Source organism: Hemicordylus capensis, unplaced genomic scaffold (assembly GCF_027244095.1).
Source record: "Hemicordylus capensis ecotype Gifberg unplaced genomic scaffold, rHemCap1.1.pri scaffold_29, whole genome shotgun sequence".
NCBI lineage: Eukaryota > Metazoa > Chordata > Lepidosauria > Squamata > Cordylidae > Hemicordylus > Hemicordylus capensis.
The window spans coordinates 137,501-145,476 of record NW_026513639.1 but is presented as its reverse complement, the minus strand read 5'-3'; positions in this window follow the sequence as shown (position 1 = coordinate 145,476).

Below are 7,976 nucleotides of genomic sequence, written 5' to 3'. Positions count from 1 at the left end.
CGGGCCTCCGCCCGCCGGGTAGACCTGGCCTCCGGGCCTCCGTCCGGCCGGGGCTGGAGACGCCGCCGCTTCCCCCCGGGAAGAACACTCCCTCCGGGGCTTAATTTTCCACAGTGGGAGGGGGGGGCGTCCCCGGGGCTTAAGGATCCGCTTCCCCTGGCCGGGGCTCCCACCTCCCTTCCCGGGCTTAAGGGCCCGCCGGCAGGCAGGCTGGGGAAGGGACCGAGTCGGGAGCGGAGGCCCGGTCTACCCGCCATAGAGGCCTATGGGGGTAGACCAGGCCTCCGCCCGCCGGAGGCCCGGTCTACCCGCATAGGCCTGAATGGCGGGTAGACCTGGCCTCCGCCCGCCGGGTAGACCTGGCCTCCGGGCCTCCGTCCGGCCGGGGCTGGAGACGCCGCCGCTTCCCCCCGGGAAGAACACTCCCTCCGGGGCTTAATTTTCCACAGTGGGAGGCGGGGGCGTCCCCGGGGCTTAAGGATCCGCTTCCCCTGGCCGGGGCTCCCACCTCCCTTCCCGGGCTTAAGGCCCCGTTGGCAGGCAGGCAGGCAGGCTGGGGAAGCGACCGAGTCGGGAGCGGAGGCCCGGTCTACCCGCCATAGAGGCCTATGGGGGTAGACCAGGCCTCCGCCCGCCGGAGGCCCGGTCTACCCGCATAGGCCTGAATGGCGGGTAGACCTGGCCTCCGCCCGCCGGGTAGACCTGGCCTCCGGGCCTCCGGCCGGCCCGGCCTGAAAACCCCGCCGCTTCCCCCCTGTTAGAACACTCCCTCCGGGGCTTAATTTGCCACAGTGGGAGGGGGGGGCGTCCCCGGGGCTTAAGGATCCGCTTCCCCTGGCCGGGGCTCCCACCTCCCTTCCCGGGCTTAAGGGCCCGCCGGCAGGCAGGCTGGGGAAGGGACCGAGTCGGGAGCGGAGGCCCGGTCTACCCGCCATAGAGGCCTATGGGGGTAGACCAGGCCTCCGCCCGCCGGAGGCCCGGTCTACCCGCATAGGCCTGTATGGCGGGTAGACCGGGCCTCCGCCCGCCGGAGGCCCGGTCTACCCGCATAGGCCTGAATGGCGGGTAGACCTGGCCTCCGCCCCCCGGAGGCCCGGTCTACCCGCATAGGCCTGAATGGCGGGTAGACCTGGCCTCCGCCCGCCGGAGGCCCGGTCTACCCGCATAGGCCGGAATGGCGGGTAGACCTGGCCTCCGCCCGCCGGAGGCCCGGTCTACCCGCATAGGCCTGAATGGCGGGTAGACCTGGCCTCCGCCCGCCGGGTAGACCTGGCCTCCGGGCCTCCGGCCGGCCGGGGCTGGAGACGCCGCCGCTTCCCCCCGGGAAGAACACTCCCTCCGGGGCTTAATTTTCCACAGTGGGAGGGGGGGGCGTCCCCGGGGCTTAAGGATCCGCTTCCCCTGGCCGGGGCTCCCACCTCCCTTCCCGGGCTTAAGGCCCCGCCGGCAGGCAGGCTGGGGAAGGGACCGAGTCGGGAGCGGAGGCCCGGTCTACCCGCCATAGAGTCCTATGGGGGTAGACCAGGCCTCCGCCCGCCGGAGGCCCGGTCTACCCGCATAGGCCTGAATGGCGGGTAGACCGGGCCTCCGCCCGCCGGAGGCCCGGTCTACCCGCATAGGCCTGAATGGCGGGTAGACCTGGCCTCCGCCCCCCGGAGGCCCGGTCTACCCGCATAGGCCTGAATGGCGGGTAGACCTGGCCTCCGCCCGCCGGAGGCCCGGTCTACCCGCATAGGCCGGAATGGCGGGTAGACCTGGCCTCCGCCCCCCGGAGGCCCGGTCTACCCGCATAGGCCTGAATGGCGGGTAGACCTGGCCTCCGCCCGCCGGAGGCCCGGTCTACCCGCATAGGCCTGAATGGCGGGTAGACCGGGCCTCCGCCCGCCGGGTAGACCTGGCCTCCGGGCCTCCGTCCGGCCGGGGCTGGAGACGCCGCCGCTTCCCCCCGGGAAGAACACTCCCTCCGGGGCTTAATTTTCCACAGTGGGAGGGGGGGGGCGTCCCCGGGGCTTAAGGATCCGCTTCCCCTGGCCGGGGCTCCCACCTCCCTTCCCGGGCTTAAGGGCCCGCCGGCAGGCAGGCTGGGGAAGGGACCGAGTCGGGAGCGGAGGCCCGGTCTACCCGCCATAGAGGCCTATGGGGGTAGACCAGGCCTCCGCCCGCCGGAGGCCCGGTCTACCCGCATAGGCCGGAATGGCGGGTAGACCTGGCCTCCGCCCCCCGGAGGCCCGGTCTACCCGCATAGGCCTGAATGGCGGGTAGACCTGGCCTCCGCCCGCCGGGTAGACCTGGCCTCCGGGCCTCCGGCCGGCCCGGCCTGAAAACCCCGCCGCTTCCCCCCGGTTAGAACACTCCCTCCGGGGCTTAATTTTCCACAGTGGGGGGGGGGCGTCCCCGGGGCTTAAGGATCCGCTTCCCCTGGCCGGGGCTCCCACCTCCCTTCCCGGGCTTAAGGCCCCGCCGGCAGGCAGGCAGGCAGGCTGGGGAAGGGACCGAGTCGGGAGCGGAGGCCCGGTCTACCCGCCATAGAGGCCTATGGGGGTAGACCTGGCCTCCGCCCGCCGGAGGCCCGGTCTACCCGCATAGGCCTGAATGGCGGGTAGACCTGGCCTCCGCCCGCCGGGTAGACCTGGCCTCCGGGCCTCCGTCCGGCCGGGGCTGGAGACGCCGCCGCTTCCCCCCGGGAAGAACACTCCCTCCGGGGCTTAATTTTCCACAGTGGGAGGGGGGGCGTCCCCGGGGCTTAAGGATCCGCTTCCCCTGGCCGGGGCTCCCACCTCCCTTCCCGGGCTTAAGGGCCCGCCGGCAGGCAGGCTGGGGAAGGGACCGAGTCGGGAGCGGAGGCCCGGTCTACCCGCCATAGAGTCCTATGGGGGTAGACCAGGCCTCCGCCCGCCGGAGGCCCGGTCTACCCGCATAGGCCTGAATGGCGGGTAGACCTGGCCTCCGCCCGCCGGAGGCCCGGTCTACCCGCATAGGCCTGAATGGCGGGTAGACCGGGCCTCCGCCCCCCGGAGGCCCGGTCTACCCGCATAGGCCTGAATGGCGGGTAGACCTGGCCTCCGCCCGCCGGAGGCCCAGTCTACCCGCATAGGCCTGAATGGCGGGTAGACCGGGCCTCCGCCCGCCGGGTAGACCTGGCCTCCGGGCCTCCGTCCGGCCGGGGCTGGAGACGCCGCCGCTTCCCCCCGGGAAGAACACTCCCTCCGGGGCTTAATTTTCCACAGTGGGAGGGGGGGGGGCGTCCCCGGGGCTTAAGGATCCGCTTCCCCTGGCCGGGGCTCCCACCTCCCTTCCCGGGCTTAAGGGCCCGCCGGCAGGCAGGCTGGGGAAGGGACCGAGTCGGGAGCGGAGGCCCGGTCTACCCGCCATAGAGGCCTATGGGGGTAGACCAGGCCTCCGCCCGCCGGAGGCCCGGTCTACCCGCATAGGCCTGAATGGCGGGTAGACCTGGCCTCCGCCCGCCGGGTAGACCTGGCCTCCGGGCCTCCGTCCGGCCGGGGCTGGAGACGCCGCCGCTTCCCCCCGGGAAGAACACTCCCTCCGGGGCTTAATTTTCCACAGTGGGAGGCGGGGGCGTCCCCGGGGCTTAAGGATCCGCTTCCCCTGGCCGGGGCTCCCACCTCCCTTCCCGGGCTTAAGGCCCCGTTGGCAGGCAGGCAGGCAGGCTGGGGAAGCGACCGAGTCGGGAGCGGAGGCCCGGTCTACCCGCCATAGAGGCCTATGGGGGTAGACCAGGCCTCCGCCCGCCGGAGGCCCGGTCTACCCGCATAGGCCTGAATGGCGGGTAGACCTGGCCTCCGCCCGCCGGGTAGACCTGGCCTCCGGGCCTCCGGCCGGCCCGGCCTGAAAACCCCGCCGCTTCCCCCCTGTTAGAACACTCCCTCCGGGGCTTAATTTGCCACAGTGGGGGGGGGGGGCGTCCCCGGGGCTTAAGGATCCGCTTCCCCTGGCCGGGGCTCCCACCTCCCTTCCCGGGCTTAAGGCCCCGCTGGCAGGCAGGCAGGCAGGCTGGGGAAGGGACCGAGTCGGGAGCGGAGGCCCGGTCTACCCGCCATAGAGGCCTATGGGGGTAGACCTGGCCTCCGCCCGCCGGAGGCCCGGTCTACCCGCATAGGCCTGAATGGCGGGTAGACCGGGCCTCCGCCCGCCGGAGGCCCGGTCTACCCGCATAGGCCTGAATGGCGGGTAGACCGGGCCTCCGCCCGCCGGAGGCCCGGTCTACCCGCATAGGCCTGAATGGCGGGTAGACCTGGCCTCCGCCCGCCGGGTAGACCTGGCCTCCGGGCCTCCGTCCGGCTGGGGCTGGAGACGCCGCCGCTTCCCCCCGGGAAGAACACTCCCTCCGGGGCTTAATTTTCCACAGTGGGAGGCGGGGGCGTCCCCGGGGCTTAAGGATCCGCTTCCCCTGGCCGGGGCTCCCACCTCCCTTCCCGGGCTTAAGGCCCCGCTGGCAGGCAGGCAGGCAGGCTGGGGAAGGGACCGAGTCGGGAGCGGAGGCCCGGTCTACCCGCCATAGAGGCCTATGGGGGTAGACCTGGCCTCCGCCCGCCGGAGGCCCGGTCTACCCGCATAGGCCTGAATGGCGGGTAGACCTGGCCTCCGCCCCCCGGAGGCCCGGTCTACCCGCATAGGCCTGAATGGCGGGTAGACCTGGCCTCCGCCCCCCGGAGGCCCGGTCTACCCGCATAGGCCTGAATGGCGGGTAGACCGGGCCTCCGCCCGCCGGGTAGACCTGGCCTCCGCCCGCCGGGTAGACCTGGCCTCCGGGCCTCCGTCCGGCCGGGGCTGGAGACGCCGCCGCTTCCCCCCGGGAAGAACACTCCCTCCGGGGCTTAATTTTCCACAGTGGGAGGGGGGGGCGTCCCCGGGGCTTAAGGATCCGCTTCCCCTGGCCGGGGCTCCCACCTCCCTTCCCGGGCTTAACGCCCCGCCGGCAGGCAGGCAGGCAGGCTGGCAGGCAGGCTGGGGAAGGGACCGAGTCGGGAGCGGAGGCCGGTCTACCCGCCATAGAGTCCTATGGGGGTAGACCAGGCCTCCGCCCGCCGGAGGCCCGGTCTACCCGCATAGGCCTGAATGGCGGGTAGACCTGGCCTCCGCCCGCCGGAGGCCCGGTCTACCCGCATAGGCCTGAATGGCGGGTAGACCTGGCCTCCGCCCCCCGGAGGCCCGGTCTACCCGCATAGGCCTGAATGGCGGGTAGACCTGGCCTCCGCCCGCCGGAGGCCCGGTCTACCCGCATAGGCCTGAATGGCGGGTAGACCGGGCCTCCGCCCGCTGGGTAGACCTGGCCTCCGCCCGCCGGGTAGACCTGGCCTCCGGGCCTCCGTCCGGCCGGGGCTGGAGACGCCGCCGCTTCCCCCCTGGAAGAACACTCCCTCCGGGGCTTAATTTTCCACAGTGGGAGGGGGGGGCGTCCCCGGGGCTTAAGGATCCGCTTCCCCTGGCCGGGGCTCCCACCTCCCTTCCCGGGCTTAAGGCCCCGTTGGCAGGCAGGCAGGCAGGCTGGGGAAGCGACCGAGTCGGGAGCGGAGGCCCGGTCTACCCGCCATAGAGTCCTATGGGGGTAGACCGGGCCTCCGGCCGCCGGAGGCCCGGTCTACCCGCATAGGCCTGAATGGCGGGTAGACCTGGCCTCCGCCCGCCGGAGGCCCGGTCTACCCGCATAGGCCTGAATGGCGGGTAGACCAGGCCTCCGCCCGCCGGAGGCCCGGTCTACCCGCATAGGCCTGAATGGCGGGTAGACCTGGCCTCCGCCCCCCGGAGGCCCGGTCTACCCGCATAGGCCTGAATGGCGGGTAGACCTGGCCTCCGCCCGCCGGGTAGACCTGGCCTCCGGGCCTCCGTCCGGCCGGGGCTGGAGACGCCGCCGCTTCCCCCCGGGAAGAACACTCCCTCCGGGGCTTAATTTTCCACAGTGGGGGGGGGCGTCCCCGGGGCTTAAGGATCCGCTTCCCCTGGCCGGGGCTCCCACCTCCCTTCCCGGGCTTAAGGCCCCGCCGGCAGGCAGGCAGGCAGGCTGGGGAAGGGACCGAGTCGGGAGCGGAGGCCCGGTCTACCCGCCATAGAGGCCTATGGGGGTAGACCTGGCCTCCGCCCGCCGGAGGCCCGGTCTACCCGCATAGGCCTGAATGGCGGGTAGACCAGGCCTCCGCCCGCCGGAGGCCCGGTCTACCCGCATAGGCCTGAATGGCGGGTAGACCAGGCCTCCGCCCGCCGGAGGCCCGGTCTACCCGCATAGGCCTGAATGGCGGGTAGACCTGGCCTCCGCCCCCCGGAGGCCCGGTCTACCCGCATAGGCCTGAATGGCGGGTAGACCTGGCCTCCGCCCGCCGGGTAGACCTGGCCTCCGGGCCTCCGGCCGGCCGGGCCTGGAGACGCCGCCGCTTCCCCCCCGGGAGGACGCCCGCCCCCGGGCTTAATTTTCCAGTCGGGGGGGGGGGGTGTTGGCGCACCCCGGGGCTTAAGGCTCCCCTTCCCCGAGCCGAGCCACCCCCCCCTTCCCGGGCTTAATGCTCGGCTCACCCCGTGGAGGTAGGCCTCTGGTGGAGGGAAGCGGGCATGCGGGCAGGCCAGGGGCTGACGAAAGCTCCACCAACCTCTTCCTGCTGCTGCTGCTACTGCCAGCCTGCCTGGCTGAACTGTTTCCAGCCAGGGTGACATCACAGTAGGGCAGGCAGGACCCATGGCTGCTGCTGTCAGATGCCAGCCCTGCCTGCCTGGCTGAACTGTTTCCAGCCAGGGTGACATCACAGTAGGGCAGGCAGGACCATTGGCTGCTGCTGCTGCTGCTGCTGCTGCTGCTGCTGCTGCTGCTGCTGCTACTGCTGCCAGAAGCCACCCTGCCTGCCTGGCTGAATTGTTTCCAGCCAGGGTGACATCACAGGAGAGGAGGCAGTGCCACTGGCTGCTGCTGCTGGAAGCAGTGGTGCCTGCCTGCCTGCCCGCCTGAACTGTTTCCACCCAGGGCGATCTCACACGACAGCAGGCCGGGCAGAGTCCGGAACGGCGGCCCGGTCTACCCGCCCTAGCCGGCAAGGGAGGTAGACCTGGCCTCCGCCCCTCGGAGGCCCGGTCTACCCGCCCCAGAAGGCTAGGGAGGTAGACCGGGCCTCCGGAGGCCACCGGCTGCTATGGAGGTAGACCGGGCCTCCGGCCGTCGGAGGCCCGGTCTACCCGCCCCGGAAGGCTAGGGAGGGAGACCGGGCCTCCGGAGGCCACCGGCTGCTATGGAGGTAGACCGGGCCTCCGGCCGTCGGAGGCCCGGTCTACCCGCCCCGGAAGCCCCGCGGAGGTAGACCGGGCCTCCGGAGGCCACCGGCTGCTATGGAGGTAGACCGGGCCTCCGGCCGTCGGAGGCCCGGTCTACCCGCCCCGGAAGCCCCGCGGAGGTAGACCGGGCCTCCGGAGGCCACCGGCTGCTATGGAGGTAGACCGGGCCTCCGGCCGTCGGAGGCCCGGTCTACCCGCCCCGGAAGCCCCGCGGAGGTAGACCGGGCCTCCGGAGGCCACCGGCTGCTATGGAGGTAGACCGGGCCTCCGGCCGTCGGAGGCCCGGTCTACCCGCCCCGGAAGCCCCGCGGAGGTAGACCGGGCCTCCGGAGGCCACCGGCTGCTATGGAGGTAGACCGGGCCTCCGGCCGTCGGAGGCCCGGTCTACCCGCCCCGGAAGCCCCGCGGAGGTAGACCGGGCCTCCGGAGGCCACCGGCTGCTATGGAGGTAGACCGGGCCTCCGGCCGTCGGAGGCCCGGTCTACCCGCCCCCGGAAGCCCCGCGGAGGTAGACCGGGCCTCCGCCCGCCGCTCGAGCGGCAGAGTGCGGGGCGGAGGCCCGGTCTACCCGCGCGGGAGCCAGCGGGTAGACCGCCCCTCCTCCTCCGGGGCTCGGAAGTCCGGAAGGGGAGCAGACCGAGCGGTGCGCCGGGCTTTCGGTTCCAGAGACCCGGCCACATTTCCCGGTCGCCCCCGGTCCCGGT